This window comes from Zootoca vivipara, chromosome 2 (genome assembly GCF_965207765.1).
Source record: "Zootoca vivipara chromosome 2, rZooViv2.hap1.1, whole genome shotgun sequence".
Classification (NCBI taxonomy): Eukaryota; Metazoa; Chordata; class Lepidosauria; order Squamata; family Lacertidae; genus Zootoca; species Zootoca vivipara.
In genome coordinates, this window is record NC_142584.1 from 41,439,245 (window position 1) to 41,460,377 (window position 21,133).

The 21,133-nt window shown below is 46.8% G+C and overlaps 1 long non-coding RNA gene across 2 annotated transcripts in view; it reads left to right on the forward strand.

Annotated features, from left to right (window-relative positions):
• The window catches only part of LOC132591738 (uncharacterized), a 51,589-nt gene that overhangs the window by 1,005 nt on the left and 29,451 nt on the right, over window positions 1–21,133 (forward strand). Inside the window, exon 2 of one of the 2 annotated variants that reach the window (XR_015948076.1) lies at window positions 285–479. This is a non-coding gene — a long non-coding RNA (uncharacterized LOC132591738). Of the gene's footprint in view, window positions 1–284; window positions 480–21,133 lie in introns of those variants that run through there. The other variant, XR_015948077.1, reaches the window with a different exon arrangement.

Sequence of the window (21,133 nt, forward strand, 5' to 3'; positions counted from 1 at the left end):
TTGGACTAATTCCTGCATAGGATTAGCCAGCACAGTCTTTCAAACACTACAAAGTACTGCAGAACAAAAACTATCCAAATGGGTCTAGGTTGGGGGAGGGGGGACTTTAATCAGCCTGAGGGCCACATTCTCTCACGGACAAATTTCTGGGGGCCACTTGCATTGCTGAGAGGGGCCAGAGGCAAGTAGGTAGGGTTGTGGGTGTGATTCTTTGCCTTGTTCAGTAAGCCACATTCTAGGCATGCCAAAGGCAGAGATTTATATACACACATCTCTCCATCTAGGCAAGCAAGGGCCATCTTTACAGTTCAAGAGCACTTTCCAGTCAGGCAAAAACTTGTGAAGATAGTGTGGAAGAGGGGCATGGCTTGGGGACAGTTCAGAAGACGGATAAAGGGCCACATTTGACCTCCAGGCCTAAGGTTCTCCCACCTGACCCAGACAGACTTACCAGCTATCAGGAAATCCTCACATTTTAGGTAAGTCCTGGGTTTGGAGCTTGTTGGTGTTTTAAGTTCTTATTTAAGGGAAACCATATTGGGTGTGTGAGATACATTGATTTCTTACATGTGCATATCACCTTTCCAAGGCACCTATATAGCACTGTGTTTTTATCCCAAAGCAGACCTGTGAGGTAGGATAGGCTGAAAGATTGCCATTCTCTTATGGCCACCCAGTTTGCTTCATCATTAAGTAGCGATGAGACTTTTTGCTTCTCACACCCCAGCCCAACACTCCTGCCTATTGTGCCACACTAGCTGCCGAGGAGCATTTGGCAAATGTATGCCTCCTCAACAGGAGCCTTGTGTTTTATTCTCTCACATCCCCCGCCTCATGCAACCGCGGAGATGAAAAACAAACTCCATGTGGGAAAGTTCCCAGCCGGGTTATTTTGGCTGCCTTGGGTGGAAACGTGTTATCGGCCTATGTGACTCAGGAGCAACTCAGACACCGTCTGCTCCCAGCTTCCCTTCCTGGGACGGCCTTGTATTAACCCATCCAGGGCTAGCAGGAGGTCAGTTCTGCTTCACCAAACTTGCCCTGTGGCTGTAAGGAAGGAACATGGACTGTTTTTGTCCATGTTGTGCTTCTGCTGGTTTGGGGTGGCCTTCAGTCTTGAGCACCGCCACTGTTCTCTGAGAGTTGATGTAGCAGACTGGCAAGGAGGAGTGTGAACCATGACCCAGAGCCTGTGTGGTGGTTAGTGTGTTGGACTAAGACCTGGTAGACCGAGGTTCTTCAAATTCCCACTCAGCCATGAAGCTCATTGGGTGAGCTTGGATCAGTCATGGATCCTCAGCTTAACAGGGTTGTTGTGAGGATAAAATGGAGTGGGAGAACCATGTACTTGCCGTACTCCACGTTGAGCTCCTTAGAGGAAATAAATGTGGGACTGAAAAGTAATGAATGAATTAATCCCCAGTTCAAATCCCACCTCAGCCACAAACCAGGGCCTCAGCAGCTTCTTGAACCCATTCCTCAACCCCGTTCTTTGTGTTTCTTTACAGCGTTCAACCCCAACAGGATTGCCACCAGCTTTTTTTAAAATTCTCAGTCTAATTTGTTTTTATATGATATTTAGTTGTTGTTTTTTAATTCTAAGTTTTATTTGTTTTTATATGGCATTTTTAATATGGCATTTATCTTTGGGCCTCCCCCTCCCTCCAAGAACTGGCAATTCTCTGTCTTCCAACCTCCCTTGCCTAACCACACTGTAATACTCCTTACTGTTCAGGCAAGTCTTGGCATCCTTCAGGGCTTTATGTTGACAGGGAAATCTGCCCAAATCCACAAATGGGGTGTCTAGAGTGGGACTTTCTGGCAAGGATTTCCTTGTACGCAAGGGAGATGAAACTTGCACAGCATGCCTTACTCAGCCTTGCAAATTCTAGTCAACTAAAATTATTAATCCGTAACATTTCTTATTATTTTTTACTTGCTACCCTGACCAGAGAGTTACTGGATTAGTGATTTGTGGTGTAAAAGAAACAAGTGCTGTAAACATCCCTCACTAGTTGCCTGGAAGCATTTTTTACCGCAAGCAACCAGGTGAATGAGTATTTACAAGCGAGCACGGAATCGTATTATTACTGCCCCTCCTCAGACATTCTCACACACCTGTGCATGTTCACTTGCACACACACTTTTGCTCTCATCTTTCTTCAGATAGCTTGTAAACAAACATGCTTTCTGACAGCTCTGAGGACGCTCATGTTTTATAGCATGTTATAGACAGTACATACACAGATGCACTTTTCCACACACTACCCAAAGACAAGACCTTCCACATTCTGCATCAGTTGCTTGCAATGCACCACCACTCTCTGCACATTTGCAGAACATAAAAGCAACACTGTTTTCAGCCAAACGTGCACTATGCGCTAAACATACGCTGTGCCATGCTTTACACCGAGTGTTCCTCACCCCCCCAAACACACCTACAGGCTGTAGTTAGTATACCCCTACATACTCCCACCTACCCTCTGCAGGCTTTGACAATTCACCCTATCACAAACCCCACACCACGTATATCGCCCTCTCTGTGCACATATACACACACCCTGTCTCTGGCGTGCAGTTCCTTGGCAGCTGTTTTGCTCTAGGCACGTCCTAGTTGGAGAAGCCGCCCACACTTAAAAACAGATGATTTCACAGAAAAGCAAACAGGGGAGGCACAACAGGGGAGGAAGAATATTTAGGAATGGGAGTCAGAGGTCAGGAAAAGGGTCCTTAGCTGTCATTGTTTTAGATACTTTGGCTGCTTTGAAGCAATCTCTCTGGTTGCAGGGAATGGGAAAACAAGAGAAGAGGTTGGATGTCTTAGAATATATTTATATAGCAATTCATTGCTTAGCACTGGTCTACAATTGCCTCTGAAGTGTGGTGCATTACCCATTCGGACAGTACGGAACAACACCCAGCTCTGGAACAGGAAGTGATTAATTCCACGAAGAGCAGCCAGGGAATTTTAGGGAGCAGGAAAAGCAGAAATGGCTGGCTGGGCAATGAGCCAGAATTCTGGGGCTTGTACCCCAGCTCCCAGCCAATGTGTTTGGGCTTGGAGGTTACATGACTTGAGAAGCAGGATACTCCACTCCCTTTGTGCCACAGTAGGATGCTAGGGTGAGGGCTGGTTCTAAGTGGAGATAGGCACCCGCAGCCCAAGATCCCCCCAAATCCACTCTCTTTTCTATGCCCACTCCTTGGGCCTCAGAAGTCTGCAGCCAGCCCAGGCTCCTTACAGCCTTACAGAACTGCCTCTCAAGCATCCCTCCCTCCCTCCCAACCAACTCAAGGCGTCATCTGTTCCGTCTGGTCTCTGCTTAGCGGTGGTATTCCAGCAGCTGGCAAAGCTGTAAACAGGCAGGTAGACAAGCCAACACCCCAGTGCTGAAGCCAAGTTGCTCCTACCTGGTCATTAACTCCCAGTTTGCTAATGACCTTTAATAGCTGCTAATTACAGCCTGGGCAAGGGAGGGACACAGCCAGGTGCCAGTGTCCAGATCAGAGAGATCCAGAGCATGTTTAGGGGCAAGGGATGCTGTAGGGCCAGAGAGGGTGGGAAGGGAAAAAGCAGACCCAAAGGAGAAAGAGAGGGGTGGGGAATGTGTGAGTTGGGGAAGGGCTGTACCTCAGTGGTAGAAGGTCCAAGGTTCAATCCCCAGCATCTCCAGGTAGGGCAGGGAGAAGTCCCTCTCTGAAGGCCTGGAAAGCTGCTGCCTGTCGGCATAGTATTGAGCTAGATGGAGCAATGGTCTAACCTGGTATGGGGCAGCTTCCTATCTTGTTACGTCCCTTGGTGGACCTTCTTTGGAGGCAGCTGTCCCAGAAGGACACAGCTGAATGAACCTAGCACAGCGAGGCCTCTGCTTTAGTCTCCAGTTGGGATTTCCCAGCTGGCAGTGAGGGGCGGACAGAGTCAATTTGGGGCTGTCCCCAAGGTCAAAACAGGGAACTACAAAAATAATCCAACAATAAAGTCACCCCCCCATTTCTGGACCATTCAATGCCCCTGTTTAGGTTGGGATCTGCATAGGGCAGGATCTTGTAGTCTGAGATTAGCAGGTGTTGGGGGAAGGAGAGGAGGACTAAGGCAATGAGGCATGGACTACTTTCCCTTATTTTGAACAGGGTTGTTATTCTGTCAATCTGTCATACCTACTTTTGGAGCACATCTAGGATGCACTTTTATCTGTTTATTGCATTCATATCCCACTGTTTTTCCTCCCCCCGAGGAGCTGAAGGTGATGTACATGGTTCTCCCTTGACTCATTTACACCTCACAACAATCCTGTGAGGTAGGTTAGGCTAAGAGGCAGGGACTGACCCAAGGTCCCCCAGTGAGCTTCATGGTTGAGTGGGGATTTGTACCCTCGTCTTCCTAGTCCGACACTGGCTCTAACCACTATACTACACATGAGTGAGGATGAGATGGAGATGTCTTCCCGAATTGCTCCTTCCTTAGAGCCAAGAAATCCATAACTGTTTGGCCGCTGTGGGAGAGCATTTGCAGTGAAAACAGTTGTAGCCAAGAGACAGTAAAATATGTCTTTGGGCTGTCCAAAAAACAAGAGTGCTTGGACTAGGATCAAAACTCTTCCACGCATATCTCTCCGCCTCCTCCTCCTCTTCCTCCTCCTCGCCCAACAGATGTTCTCACCAGAGACCCCTCTCCCGCCCTTGCCAATGCCCACTTCAGAGCAGCCACGGCTCTGACCCCGGCTAGCATACAGAGCCTTTCCCGGCAGGCAAGTGGCTGAGCCCAGGGCCCTGCTGGGAAGGGAAGTCTGCTCTCTGTGACTCATGCACTGGGCGAGGCAATCCCCCCTCCCTTCGTGACCGCAGCCACCACCAGGCTGTAGTCCAGATAGCAGCGAGGAGGAGGGAGGTGAAACACAGCACACAGGCATGCACGCACACACAAGAGAGCTCAACCCAATCCTTCCCTCCTTCTCTCTGTATACTTGGATCCCCTAGAACCCCCATTCTGTTATATGCAGTGTGTTTGCCATAAAAGCTGTACACTACTTTCTAATGTGCACATACAAATGTTTGTTTAGTGCTCTGTGTGTGTGCGCGCATCTGGCCTTGAATGCATATGTGGTGTGCATGTGTTACAGAAGAGGAGTGGCATACAAATCTGTTTTATGTTTTAATGCATCCATTTTCTGTAACATAGCAAGTAGCGTGTGTGTTATGTCTCACTGAATTGCATATAGTGTGTCTCTGTGTGTACGCACACATACCTTGGGCTTGTGACTGGCACTCTGTTATTGCAGCCCTATGTTTTGTGCTTGTGGACTTGGATCCCCAAGTTCTCAGGCTATGTACACGTGTATACATTTCTGAAAACTGTGCAACCGCTCAGATTTATGAGTTTTGCTGTATGTAGTAGGGACGCAGGTGGCGCTGTGGGTTAAACCACAGAGCCTAGGGCTTGCTGATCAGAAGGTCGGCGGTTCGAATCCCTGCGACGGAGTGAGCTCCCGTTGCTCGGTCCCAGCTCCTGCCAACCTAGCAGTTCGAAAGCACGTCAAAGTTCAAGTAGATAAATAGCGGCTTTGTCATGCTGGCCACATGACCTGGAAGCTGTACACCGGCTCCCTCGGCCAATAATGCGAAATGAGCGCTACAACCCCAGAGTCGGTCACTACTGGACCTAATGGTCAGGGGTCCCTTTACCTTTACCTTGAGTACCACATACTTCTGTCCATTTTGCCCTGTACATCTTTTAGGATAACTATTTCCACGGTTTTGATAATTGCCCATGCATTACCTCCCGTGCAGTGTGTCACATACGTTCTGTGACCGTGTGTCTTTCTGGGAAGTGTTGTTTTGTGTGGTTGTGCCTCTGTGGCTGTCGGGCTAAGTGCATCTGAGGCTTCGCTACAGGTAAAGGCAGGTGGTGTACCCAGTGACCTTGTTTCCTTCACCCCTTGCTGTGGCATGCTGAAGGGAAGCAGTCGGGACTTGCAGTGGGAGGAGACCAGAGAGAGGAGCCCGGCTAGCACAGTTCCCCGTTCCCATGACAGCAAGGAGACCGTGAATTGGGACATATCCCCACACCCATTATGGCGCAAGTTTTGCTTATGTCACACATCATTGCCATGGTAGCAGCTGCTTCCTTTATTGTCTGGCAGATCCCGGGACCTCAACAATGAACTTCCTGTCATGGGAGGGAAGGAGCTTCCCAGCTGGGGATGAAAAGGGAAGGGGCAAAGGTGACTGCTAGGACCTGAGGCCTTTATACCTAGAGGGTTTGGGGTTCAGCCAGCTGCATAAACCACATACCAAACAAGATCCACTGCCAGCACAAGATCCACTCCCCAAATTATAGCCGTTTCCCACCCGCAGTCACTTTTCTTCTGCCAATAACACAACATGTACATGGTTTATCCTCAGTGTGGTATTCCTTGTTGTTTTGGATAGCCCCAAAGTCCAGGCCCTTATGTCTTTATAGGTTGTCTCCCTGCAGGGGGCAGGCCTGGTGCCAGTGTGGAGCTTGATATTCGAGAACATACCCCCCACTCCCAGCTTCCCTCTCTTAACTGGGCTTGGTCTAGCTGCACAGCTGCTGGGAAAGGGAGCGGAGCTGAGCTGACACAGGGATAGTGTGTGGGGAGCAGCTCCCAGGCCTTGGAGTGCAGCCCAGTTTGAGTTAACCCTTCCCTAAGCACCAATGCAGAATGTGCCAATCTGTGGGGGAGGCAGCACTTGCTTCCAGCTCTGTGGGCAAATGGCAGTGATTCACCACGGGATCCACCCACCCACTGTCCAGGATCCCCAGCTGTGTGCCATTGCAATGGGGAGCAAGGAGTACACCACCAAGGGGGCAAAAGAAATGGGGCAAAGGCAAGTAAATAGAAACTGAATGAGAAGCATAATATGTTACTGGCACTTCCTAAAGAGAGAAGACTTCCACATCTCTTTGCTTACTTACTAGGCATGTATTTGACATGGATGTAAGATTATTTAGAGAGGAAAGAGGTGTTCTATCCAGTTTTCAAGCCCTCATGTCCCACCTTCTCCCACATCAGCCAGCTCTCCTAGCTGTGGTCTAGAATTGAATCAATATGCACACAGGGCACTTCCAAGTTGTTGCTGTTTTCAGGTGGGATTTGATCACATTCTGGTAATTATTCAGGTTGAGTAATTATAGTTGATTGAGCAGGGGGTTGTCTTGCGCAACTCACCCGCTTTCCCAATTTATTTTATTTTTTTTTTGCGATAAAGAAAGTAATGGGGAAGAAATGCACTTGGAAGTGTAGGATGACACTTGCTTTGATGCAACATCATCTAACCTCCCCATGAGGTCAGAACAAATGCTCCTTAAATCAGGTCTGGGAGCCTTTGGCCTCCAGATGTTGCTGAACTACAACTCCCATCAGCATTAGCAAGCATAGCCAATGACCCTAATTGATGGTGCTTGTAGTTCAGCAACTAAGGGCCAGTTTATGCACAGCTATTGTTCATGTGTTGAACAAGATCCAGGCATAAATGGCATTTCAACAAAAGGAAATGCTTCAGAGCAGGTAGTTTCCTAACAGTTCACACATGCAAGACAAACACATCCACACAGAGATTTTCCTCGCTCCCCGAGTATTTTTTTATTTTTATTTTTATTTAGTGCTGCCATGAGCTATATCTATCAGAGTGGTACCTCGGGTTAAGAACTTAATTCATTCTGGAGGGCCGTTCTTAACCTGAAACTCTTCTTAACCTGAGGTACCACTTTAGATAATGTGGCCTCCTGCCACCACCGCGCCACTACTGTGTGATTTCTGTTCTCATCCTGAAGCAAAGTTCTTAACCCGAGGTACTATTTCTGGGTTAGTGGAATCTGTAACCTGAAGCGTCTGTAACCTGAAGCGTCTATAACCCGAGGTACCACTGTATCTCTCAAAGTAACATTTCTGTTGCAAGAACATGATTTTCCCAGCAGTCAACCTGCAATATTTTGCCACTTGGGAAATATTATTCCAGCCCACCCATTGTGATTGTAAGTGGTGTGTGGGATATCATTAAGTGTGGCAGGCACCAAATGGATCGTGCCAGAATCTTCACAAAATTGTCGTGTTTTTTTCTTCGCTGTACCACTCAAGAATAGAGCAGGCATGTGAACCGAGGTTTTAAAAGAAAATACTAGCAAGGATTCCCTGTCATAGCCCTGCCATTTCAGGAATGTTTTTATTTAGTGCTTGGAAGTCTGTGGACTTTATTTTCAGCACCAGAGCGTGAATCTCCCCTGTTTTTCTTTAACATCACAAACAGGATTGTCTTCCCTGCTACAGGTATCCCCTACTTTCTCTTAGGTAGGAGCGGAATATTGTGATACTGATGCCTAATGCATGCTAGTGCAAATATAGCACTAGTGCTAAAACCCTGTGCCCAATTACCTGGGAGTAAGTCTGCTCAGTGGGAGGAAACTGATTTCTTGGATCCATATCTGCCCCAGGTTTGGTACAGAAACTATTTTGGTTGACATGTATCGGGAGAGAGACAGGGAGCATGGCTCCGTCGGTTTTCCTTGATGTCTCAGCAGCTTTCAGTTTCATTGGCCATATAGTGGCTTTCTGGAGTAACTGTCTGAATTGGGAGTTGATGGGTACTGTGGTGCTTGGGGGGATATAGCTCAGTTCTGTGGATGGCCCTGTATAGAGTTCCTCAGGTGTTGTCTCCCATGTATTTAACATGAAGCCACTGGGTGTGGTCATTCTGAGCTCTGTAGCACATTATCATCAGTACACTGAGAACATGCAGCTCTGAATTCTCCTTTTCATCTTCTGCTGGTGAGGTGGTGGATCTGCTGCACTGGTGTTTGGTCATAGCAATAGACTGGATGAAGGTCAATAAACTGAAGTTCAGTCCAGACATGACCAAAATGCTATCAGTGGGTGGTTCCTCTGAGCAAGGAACAGCTAGCCGGTTCTAGATGGGGTCATACTCCAGGGTTCTCCTGGGTCTGTTACTGTCACTTGAGGCACATTGAGGTGGCCTCAGTTGTGCAGAATACTTCCTCCCCAGCTTCAGCTGGTAGCCTAGCTATACCCTTTTCTGGCCAGGAATAATTTGACTTCAGGAACCTACAGATTAGAGAACTACAATGGCCTGTACATGAAGGTGCCTCTGAAGATGGTTCAGAAACTGCAGCATATGCAGAATGCCCAGGTCTGAGAGTCGGCAGTTTGGCATAGCACCTGTCTTAGTACAACTGCAATGGCTGCCTATATACAATTTTGAGCCCATTTAAAAAGTGCTAGTTTTAAACCTATAAAGCTTTATACAGTTTGAGACCCCAATACCAAATAACGCTTCTCCTGGCATGAAACTACCCGGACCCTTAGATAAACATCCATGGCTTTTCTCCTTATGCCTCCCTCCATGAGAGGTTTGGCGGGGGGCAACAAGGTAATAATAATAATAATAATAATAATAATAATACAATTTTATTTACACCCCACCCTCCCCAGTCAAAACCGGGCTCAGGGCGGCTCACACCAACAAAATTACAATAAAACATAAAAAGCAATTGATTAAAATACAGATTAAAATACAGTATTAAAATTTAAAATGCAGCCTGATTTTAAGTAAATCCAAATAAATCCAAGCCATGAGGGAGGAAAACACAGGGGTCAGACTAAGTCCAACCCAAAGGCCAGGCCAGGCGGAACAGCTCTGTCTTGCAGGCCCTGCGGAAAGATGACAAATCCCGCAGGGCCCTGGTCTCCTGTGAAAGAGCCCATTTAAAAAGTGCTAGTTTTAAACCTATAAAGCTTTATACAGTTTGAGACCCCAATACCAAATAACGCTTCTCCTGGCATGAAACTACCCGGACCCTTAGATAAACATCCATGGCGTTCCACCAAGTTGGGGCCAATACTGAAAAGGCCCTGGCCCTAGTAGAGGCAGGTAGGTAGTAGTGCCCACGATCCCAGTCTACGGAATGCTCTTCCCAGAAAGGCCCACCTAGCACCAACACTTATGATTATTCTTTTTCCAACCAGATTTCTTCTTCTCCTGAGCATGTGATAGAATACAATGAGACAGTTGCCTTGGCTTATTTGTTGGGCATGTCCTGAGTTGTTGATAATCTTTTTGCTTTTGGAGGTCAGTGTGCTTTTTAACGTTGCTTCATATTTCTGATAAGTCACCAAGAATTAGACAACTAACAAATTAATTAAATTAATGATGAAGTAATCTCCTAGGCTCATTAGTCTGAGAATGATCAGATGGTACCACCTACAAACACACCCACATACACCCCTCAATGATGCTCAAATCAGCTAAGGGCTTTTTCACGTCACCAAAGTCATGTTGTTGTTGTTTAGTCGTTTAGTCGTGTCCGACTCTTCGTGACCCCATGGACCATAGCACGCCAGGCACTCCTGTCTTGCACTGCCTCCCGTAGTTTGGTCAAACTCATGTTCGTAGCTTCGAGAACACTGTCCAACCATCTTGTCCTCTGTTGTCCCCTTCACCAAAGTCATACTAAGGCTTATTCCTATATAGACATTTCTACCATGCCGTTCTAAAGCAACTGTTAATCAAGGGAGCATGCAACAATTAAAACCCAACAAATCATCATAAAATATTGATATTTTAAAAATGCAAGGTGGACAAGCATGACAGATTGTTGGGTGGTCGTCCAATCAGGGGAAAAGAGATAAAGAAATAAAAAACCTCCTGAGAGAATTTTTTGCTTTCAGATCCCTTGCCTAAGAACTAAGGGCCAAGACTAGCTTATTTTCCTCTTGGCTCTTAAAGAAAAGAAGAATACCATCTACCATCTGGGGTATCAGATCCTGTCATAACAGGCCTTGGGAAAGCCTTAAAGACCTGTTTGTTCTCTTTGACGTTCTTTTGAGCTGTTGATGTATTGGAGGCTGGTGGCTGGATTGTTGGTTTATTACAACCACTGGCTTTTATTAATGAACTGAGCAGGTTTCTGTACCTTCTCTTCTGTAAACAACATTGGGATGGTTTCACTCACACTCCTAAAAATATTTTAAATAATTGAAAATAAATTTAAACAGATTTTTGTCCTGAAGTTGCAAAAACACACTAGGCTCTGCCTCAGCACCCACCCAAAGCCGATGCGCCCTGCCCTGCCCTGCCCTGCCCTGCCTCATGTACTCAGTCTTGGAATCATTATGGAGTCCTGGATGCCATTTTTTTTATAAAAAATATTATTTCAAGAGGTGGCAAACCAGATTCCTACACATAAGAGAAGAAAGGTGAACTCTGCATGTAGACAGTCACCTGAGAGGATCCTAAAGCATGTACTCTGCTGCACACCTTCTGTGCAGGAATTTGGCAACCTGTGATGTTGCCTTACACGGAAAATAGCAACAGTTGTGTGTTTTTGCAAATGCAGAGGCTGTTGTGGGGGGCAGGCCTAGTGTGTGTGATCCTACTCTTTCCTTGTGTATTCCAAACAAGAGGCTAGAAAGAGGAAGCTACAAGACCCCCCCAGAATCCTCTTCAGTTTCCTGGCTGAATGTTATTATTATTATTTATTAATTCATGAATCATGTTTTTAATGCCTGTCAAAGTGATTTACAAACACACACTCACACATATGCTAGAAATAGTTTTAAAAACAGTATACACAGTACACCTACACCCCGGATATAGGTGTAAAAACAATGCAAAATGAACATCTAAGGCTGAGACTTTTTCACCCAGCTGGAAAAGCAAATAGCAGCATATTTGTTTGTCATGGGGTGCATACGTAGTGGAAAGCCACAGGCAATCCTAAAGCATGTGCCTGTGTAATACATGCATTTGTCATAGAATCGTAGAGCGGGAAGAGACTGCAAGGGTCATCTAGTCCAACCCCCTGCAATGCAGGAATCTTTTGCCCAACATGGGACTTGAACTCACGGCCCTGAAATTAAAGAGTCTCGTGCTCTACCAGCTGAGCTATTTGTCACATGCATCCAAACTCTGTGTCTTTACATGTACATGGAAGAAACATAATGTGCAAAGTGGCCCAAAATGGAAGAGGCAATTGAGAATGGATGTAGATTTTGTGGCAGGGCAGCGGCAGAGAATGAGAGGCTTAACTTTTTGGATAGCATGGGGTGGGGGTGGGGATGGGGAAGCTTCTCACTGAGTCGATCCAACTTCTTGTGCCCTATCCAGCTCCATCTGGCTATGTCTGCACCTCCCTGCAGGGCCCCCTCCCCGCCCTTTGCAGCTGTGTCGCCTCCGGCTTGGAGCCATTTGGATTTTGCAAACTAAGCAAGGTCAGGCCAGGAGAAAATGTGGAAGCGACAGCCCTGGGGAGAAACTAGGGTGCTGCAAGGGCACTCCCTTCAGCGTCAAAGCCTCCACGGGCCGTGCTATTCCAGTGCCAGGAAGCACTGTAATTATTGGGGTCACGAGGCTATGCCTTTTGTAATAGCTGGCTCAATCAAAGCTTTCCCTTTTGCAAGCAGTGCGCCCCCAGTTGACTTAAGGCGGCAGCAGGGTGTAGCGCTCTGGCGAGAGATGCCTGCTCCAGACAGCACTGAAACGCAGGCATTCACAGCCATTCAGTTTGAGTAATTCCAGCCACCTCCTTCACTTCCTCTCCTAAATTGCCCAGCAGGGTTGTTGTGTGGCAATTAAAGAACAAGCTGCTCTCCACCCCAGAGGCAGCTGCATCACAGAGATCCCTTTATAAACAGCTGCTCATGCCCTAGAGAGAACTGTAAACTCAGCTCTGGGCAAGGAAGGCATCAGTGTTTAACTCAGTAAAGCTCTATCTCCTTGACATCTGATGGGAGGGAGTTCAGTATCCTCAAGGATTTCATTGCACACAGATCTGGAAACATGGGTTTTACCATCCGTCTCCCACAGAATAATGTAGGAATCAATGGGAACCAGGATTTCTGTCTTGGACAGAAGGGGTGCAGACCTGAATCATAGCGCTGGTAGGCCTCCTTTAGACACACTAATTCTCACCTCCACCCATTCCTCATTCTCTTATTAGGGTCCTTGGGAACTTTCCTTCCCATGTACATTGATAACATTTTTGTGTTATGCCATGCCAAGAAAGGGCGTTCTCACATTCTGTAATTCAATTGTAATATATTCAGGCCAGCTGGAGCCAGGGATAAGGAACCATTTCAGCCCAGGGGCTATATTCCCCTATGGGCAAACTTCCAGAGACCATATGCCAGTGGCAGGCTGTGGCAGAAGCAAAAGAGGGCAGCGGGGGACATATGACCTGGGCGGAGGGGTGTGTGGCCTGGGGAATGTCCTGAAGGCTAGAAAGAGAGGCTTGGAGAGCCACAGTTGGACCCCGTGAGCCTCACCCCTGAGCTGGAACATTCATTTAGTTCTAAAACATCTCACTTCCACTTTCTCTCTCGTACCAACAGCATCCACACATGCGCACAAAAAACATGGCTCAAATGTGCTTTGTCATGTCAAAGCACAGAGTATCTTTAGATTGAATCAGAAAAATATTTGGCCTCTTGTGCTTATTCAGGAATAGGACCTGGAGTGTGAAATCCCTTGAACTGCATTTCTGCGATTGAGATCTGATTCCTAGAGCAGGAGGAAGCGGGGAGAACCAGAACGTCTGGGTTCTGTATGTCCTGTTCGGGAAAGGAAGAGGTTCTGGGTTTCCTAACTCTGTCAGTCAGTGACTCAGGCCACAATCCAGTTATTCTAGCCCATCCAGTTGCTTTTAATAGGGCCACTCCAGAATAAACGGTTTGTGGAATGAAACTTCACCGTGTTCTCCCTCTCTTTGCTCTGTGTGCCCTGAGCCAGAATCAGTATCCTGTAGGAAAGTATAGATGAACAATGACTCCATGGTTCAAGAATGTTGGCAGTGTGAGACCAGCCATGGTCCTTGATCCTTGTCCATTTTGGCTGATTAAAGCAGCCAGGGGAATGGGTGAGGAGAATGGTAAATCCTCCTTAGAGGAAGACATAGTTCCATCTAGCCTTAGGATTGCTGTGAAGAGACTACAACTGAAAAAACAAACACATTCTTTATATCCCTCTGTATTGGATAACTACCCACCAGTCTCAGATTTGCCATTATTGGGGAAGTTTCCAAGTGGCACCTCAGTTTTGGTAAGGGGTTGTTTGTTTTTTATGAAATTGATTATTAGACCCTTTTCTATCCAGTTTCAGGCCTGGTTTGGGGACTGAGACAGCTTTGGTTGCATTAGGCAATATTTGTCAGGAATCTGACAGGCAGAGTATTTCCCCATTGGTTCTGCTGGACCTCGCAATGATGTTCAGCTCCATGGACCATGATATCCTTCTGGACTGACTGGTAAAGTATTGAGTTTAGGAGGAGCCATTTTGTAACCGTTCCAGTCCTTCCTTGAAAGTCAATTCCAAAAGGTAGAGTTGGAGGACTCCAGTTTGGTGCCTTGGCCACTGGATTATGGTGACATGTAGGGTTAGATCTTGTCCTTCAGATTATATAAATCTACATAAAGCCACTGATAGAGATCATACATGAATTCAGGGTGCACTGCTACCAATATTTAGATTACTCGCAACCTCACTTCTCCTTTTCATCTAACAAAATGAAAGCTGTTGATGTTCTAAATCAATAAATAAGTGGGCTTACAGTAACTGAGGCTTAACCCAGACAAGACAGTGGTGCCCCTAGTTAGAAAGGAGACGAACTCTGGAATAGGAATTCAAAGTGTTTTGAAGTGGCTTGGGTCAGCTGAGGCTGCTGTGCCAGTTGCATCCTGAGGTCAGACCTGGATACAGCAACACATGCCTTAGTTACATCCAGGTAGGATTATTGCTGCACACACTGTGTGAGGCAGAGTGCCTAGCTGTTGGACACAGGACTCCAGTACTGGGCTATATAAATCATTTGTGGATGTGAGATAAGGGAATTAAATTATGTGTTGTCTCTGTGTGCAAGTTTGAATATGACCTATACTCACTAGGTGGTCTTACATAAGCCGTTATTTCTTAGCTTGTCTCTCCCTTCCCATTTGCAGAATGGAGGATAATGACACTGAATTTTTTTTTAATGGATTACAGCTATTTTCATACAGCAGTTTATTGTGGACTCAGTGCTGCCCATCCATGCAAAGGTCTCTCTCTTTTTGGTACAGTCCACACAACATCCTCATCAAAATGTCATCCAATACCCCCCCCCCCCAAACCACATTTACAATTTCCGTGGGATTTTATTTACTTACTGGATTTGCTACATAAACTGTAAATCCAGTTAAAATGGGGAAATAATGCAGGGTGGCATTTATATGAGGATCTTTGATAATTTGTATTTATTAAGTTTATATCCATCCATTCCTCCCAAAGGAGACTAGGGTGGCAAACATCAAAGTAATGGAACAGCTGATTTTTTAAAATTCCACACATGAACAGCCCCAGACCACAGTAAACCAATCTGTGGAAGCACCCTAACTGCATATGAAGCACTTTGAAGACTTGAAATCCCAATGCAAGTGTCAAGTATTTGTGTTGTAGCAAGCTCACAACTTATGCACATTCAACTTGTGCGCATTCAATTTTACACATGGGGAAGGATATGAAAAAATAAAAAAGTGGGTGGATGTGGAGTTCTGGGGGGAAATGACTTTGGCAATCCCACCTGCCATTGAACTCAATGTTTTTTTGACTATACACGATTTTGGCTTTAGAAGCGATCCCCAAGACGTAACCCCCAGATAAGTTGTGGGCTTACTGTAACTGTACTGTTCCAAATGCAGTGGAAACCAACCAATGAGAACACCCTTCTGTATGCCTGGCTGTATATAGTGCACATTCATAGGCAGATCCTGCGTCAGAAGGCACAGACTGGTCAGACTATTGCCTTATCCTCTGGCTCTGTCCATCATGGTGTGGGAAAGCCCTGTGAGGTTTTGGGGCTACACACTTCTCTTGTTTTCGTTTTGCATTGACATTTCTGTAAATTGGAAGAGAGAACATAAAAGTTCGTTTTGATTCTTAGCAAAGGAAACCCTAACCTCACTCCTTGATGTATGTTATAGACTGCAAGCCCACCTTCCTCCCCGTTTCCCGATACGAGACAAAATGCGGTCTCCAAGTCATCTCATCTTTCCCTTATGTTCATGTACAGTGCTACCTCGGTACACACAAAACACTGAAGGTGAGGAGGAGGGAGTCGGGGATGCACACGCGCCCGCAGATTTCCCTCCTTAGGGGGTTGTTGTTTCCCACCCCCACCCCCGCGGAAGTCTTTAGCCCAGGAGCGCGCGGCGTTACTCTCGGGTACGAAAGGCACTCTGCACGTGCACATCGGAATTGCTCGCGGGCTCTGAAAAGCTTGTTCTGAAAGCTCCGCCAGTCGCAAGGCGAGGGTATATTTGTGTGCGTTGACTCTTAGCAGCCAGGCAACGTGATTAGGGTGTCTTCGGCGCTGGGGGGGGGGCGACATTGGGGGTGAGGCTCGCGTTGGATCCGCGACTCAGTCTTAAAACTAGGACCGGGGAGGAGAAGGAAACGGCCCCCTTTGCTGCCCCTCCTTCCGGCCGTATTGTTAACCCCGGAGTGCCCGACCCCAAGCGACCTGGAACCTGAGCGGAGGAGGGGACAAGGGCAGCTCCAGTCGCGTCGCCAGCCGGGTCGCCTTGTCGCCCTGCCCCTGACTCGGCACTTTCTGTGCTGCTGACTTGGGGCTTTCGGGGACCCCTCCCGCCGCTCCCCGGCGAATGCGTCGGAACTGGCTCTGCCCCCGCAAAAGGGCAGCGGGTTCACCCGGGCTGCGTGCGCCTCGCCCTGCCCTCTCCCCTCCAGGATGTGAGCAGGGTTCCAGGAATGAGGTTGAACCCGTTGGGCCGGTCCCCGCCTGGAGGCCCCGGAACCTCATTCCCTGGCGCTGAGCAGGCCGGACCCGGGAGCCACAATCTCTTTCCAGTGGGCTGGCCCGGTGCCAGACCCTGCGGCTCCTTGTCCTGGGCTTAGGTGGGAAAGATGGGCAGCTGTGGGCAGGGAACTTTGAAGGGGCTGGTGTATGCCATTTCACACACACACACACACACCCTTTCTAATTGACCAAACAGCTCCTTTATGCTTCATGATAACTTGGCTTGTTAAAGCTTCTGGGGTCTCACCCATTTCTTAAGGAACTCCGTGCTTTACCTTATTTTGCCATCACCACGCTCCCATTTTACAGGAGGAGAAACTGAGGCTGAGAAATCATGACTCACGCAAGGCTCCGTCACGCATTGTGCCGCGCAGCAAATACCTTGTTTGACGTGGGGCCTAGTTCTCAAGAACAGATGAGATGTAAACCTGTTTCCAGATAGTACTCTTCAGATTTCAAGAAGGGGCTCACATGATGGAATACTCAAACGCTACTAAGTGTTGAAAGCTAGTGTGTTGGCAAGATGCCTTCCTTTCTCTGTACAGGGAACTTGGTGTGTGTAGGTGTAATTCAGTCATGTGACATGGCACCATCCTGACACCAGTTTACTATCTCATCTGCTGTGAGAAGTAGGGAGCCGCAGTCAGCTTCACTTCCCTGGCAATAGTACCCCTATAATATATGCTTTTGCATACATAGCTTGTTGCAATCATGCCTTGTATTTTTTTTAAAAAAACAAACAAACACGTAAAGTATTTTATTTGTACTCCACTCTTAATCCATGACTGGGTTTCCTGCTCCTGCAGGTTCAGCATTCTATGTACTAGTGTTGGTGTCCAGTTTATGATGAACACCATGAACTAAGGGGTCTAAGGGGGAACTCGTGAGATCAGGAGGAGCAGGGCTTTGGTGGTCCATTGCTAGAGATGAAAAAATATATAAGGGATACTTGCGTGGTTTGGTCTCTGTAGCCTCTGAAACTGGGTATTTCAGAATGAAAGATCTTTAAAATAAGGGGTATTCCCTCAAATCATAAGACATCTAGCACCTCTAACCTCTTCTCTCTGCCCCATTCTCTGGGGGCAAGAGCACTGGGAGAGTCAGTGGAGGAGGGGAGTTGAAGGATCTTCTGGAGAAACAGCCTCTGTCTCTGACATCAGACACTTCCTCTCACTCTCAACCACTTCCTGAGCAGCAGCGCATTATTTTCTGCTGGTCGACTGCAAAGTAGAGACCGGGCATGGGGGGAGGGAATACATGCTTGCAAGCACATGGCAAGGGAATGGCGGGTTGGTTTTGCTGTACAACCTCTCCTGATTTTCTACCCTGAAATGTAGAACTCGGAAATAAGAGTTCACTTGCACTCCAGTGCTCGCAGTCCCAGCCTCCCTCCCCCTCAGAAGCAGGAAGTCTGGAAGCCGGAGTTCTCTCTCGGCTCTGCTACCGACTCCCTTAAGTTCCTTGGGAAAGTCCCTGACACTCCCTAGCTCTTTTCCCCAATAGCGCAATAAGAATAACAATAAAAAAGAAAAGCTTGGAACCACCCACTTGATCTCTGACACGTTTAGGGCAGGGAGGTTTTAATGATTTTATCATTAGGATCCTTAATGAACATGGCAGGATTCTAGGTTTTGAAGCGGAGGTACGGCAATGGTGATGTACTAGGGACAACTGCCAGACCCTTTATCCCTATAGCTCTTGGGTACCCAGGTGTTCAGTGCTTGCCTCCTAGAACTGTCTGGAAGAGGCGTAGGAAAACATTGGCAGAGGCTCTTGATTCTCAAGGTGGGGCGGGGGGATTGCTGAGGGGAACCCATTCTTTGTGGTTCAAGGCTGGCTCTGACTCATACCTGGGCTAGAAGCTACTCTGCAAAGCTGACCTGACTAGAATACCCCTTCTGGTTTGTCTGAACTGTCAACCTGTCCTCACATAACCTGTCTGGGCCTGTGGTTTGTCAAGTTCTAACAAGGCCATGCCATCCCTTTCAAGTGTCCTACCCTGAGTGAAGCACATCCCCTTTTCTGACTGAGATTCTCACCATGTGTTTATGTTCTTCTCCATTTCTCTACCAGCATGTTTATCAGGCTGCTGGAGACTGTTGTGGTAGCAACCACAGAAACTACCAGCGAAACTCCTTCAGACATTGCAGGCTCCCTATACTTCTAGGCAGGATTGTGTGATTGTTTGAAAAATCTAACGCGTTCTCTCAAATAGCTGTGTTCCCCTAGTTTTTCCAAAAGCAATTCCAATTTTACACAGTGACTCACTTGTAAATGTCGTCCCTGCTCTCTACGGCCTTCTGATACAGGTTATCTGAATCACGGCTTTGTGCCTGGGGAAGGCATCTAGAACTGAGGGTCAATAGAACTGAGTGAAACTGACTTTGTCTAGAATATATTTCCCACTTGGGTTTGGATGAACCCCTCCCTTTGGGGTAACACAGTGTGGGAAGGGATGGATGAGAGCAGAAATGGGGAGCCTTTGCCCCTTCATATGTTGTTGTGCTATAACTCCCAGCATCCCTGTTGTCTTGGGCTAATGGGAGTTAAGAGTCCAACAACATCTGGAGGGTCACAGCATCCCTGAATTAGAGCCAGCTTCAGTTTACTGGGCCATGTGAATCTTCTGAACCCGGGGATCAACACACTAGGAGACAATTGGTGTGATTCTTTGGAGAGAGTTGTGATGTTTAGCAGTATTCTGCAAACATTTAGGGTTCAGTTCATGGGGTCCCAGGAAGGAAAAAAACATTTGTCATGTGTTCTGACTCATGAGTCTGTTGCTAAGTCTCAAGGAAACTTCATTTCCAAATCCAAATGTAATCCAGGGAGCCTCACTTCCCTCCCTTGCTTTAACCCACTTGACCCCAATGCATACCATGGATCTACATCTTAATTCTTTCCTTCCAGCCTCCTGAATCCAAGCCAATAAGTTGCAAACTCCAACCGGAGTTACAGGTAGAAACCAGGAATCCAGATTTCCAGTTGAGCCTTCCTATCAGATCAAAAGCTTCTGCTACTTATTCCCCCCCCCCCCGGCTGTTGACTGAATAGTATTTGTGAGAAAGGAACTCCTGAGGGCCACACATCCTGCCTGGGTAGGGGTAGGGGTTAAGTCCCTGTTTCACCACCTTTCATTAGAGGGTAAGAGGAGATTGCCAACAAAAAAGAAAGCCCAATTGCTCTTTCCATCCCAGCCTGTGCCATCCCACGCAGCTGTCTCCCAGCTGTGTAAAGGAGTATATTTATAGGAAGGAGAAGTTGAGCGGGCCTTAAAGTCCCTAAAATTCATGGGTGTTGGTCAAGCAGACAAAGAGAAAAAACAGGAGGAAGAAAAGAACATTCAGAGTCAGGGATCCTCTCAACAGAATAAAATGACTTGCAGTGGCCCTTGCCTCCTAATTAATTAATTAACCCTAATTTAAAAAAATTCTGGAGTAACTATTGTTTTCTGGAACTTCATAAATCAAAAATATGAATTGTACTTCTCTCCCCCCCCCACACACAGAGAAATGCACTAAAAGTTGTATTATGACTATTCTATATCTATCTGCCCATCTCTCTCTTAAAAACACTTTTTTCAGCCAGCTCTTCAGCCAAAAGGGTTCCCAGAGCAGCTGACAAAGTTCGCTAATAATTAATAATTAATTTACTGCAAATACGAGACACCCAAGGGGAAATAATACAGTATGTGTTAAATTTGATCTTGAACATGAGAGTTGTCGATCCACCCTTGGTTTCTTGCCATAACCTAGCAGAAAACCAGTGCTACAGTTTTCATATATCTACCGTAGTTTTAAATTTCTAAAAGGAGGTGCTGGGATTCATGCCTATCTGGAAGTCATCCTACCCCCACCCCTGTATTCTTTATCACAGATACCCAACATCTGGTTGTGGTTACATATGCTACAATGAGATATTCTATAGCTATGTGCTCCAAACAAAGCCATTGGAAACAGGCTCCCAAGCTAAGCCCTAATAAATCCTGTTATCCTTTCACTCCTCCTTTTGGTTAAAGCTTTGGTGTTACAGCACTTGGAAAAGTTCTCCATTTAACACATTCAAGGAGTAAACCCCATTCAACACAATGGGACACTTCCAAGTAAACATGGTCAGGATTGTGCTTGAAAAGGGAGGCTTGTAGAAGCAACAAAGCAACAAGAAGGGAAGTCCTCAGTTCCTGGGGGTTGGGAGGAATTGGCACCCTGCTTTAAAAATGCAGAGCAGAAAATCTTTAATAAAAACAATTTTTAAAAATGAAGAGCAGAACAGATGGACATGGCAAACCCAGGACACTGGGCTCTCAAGTAT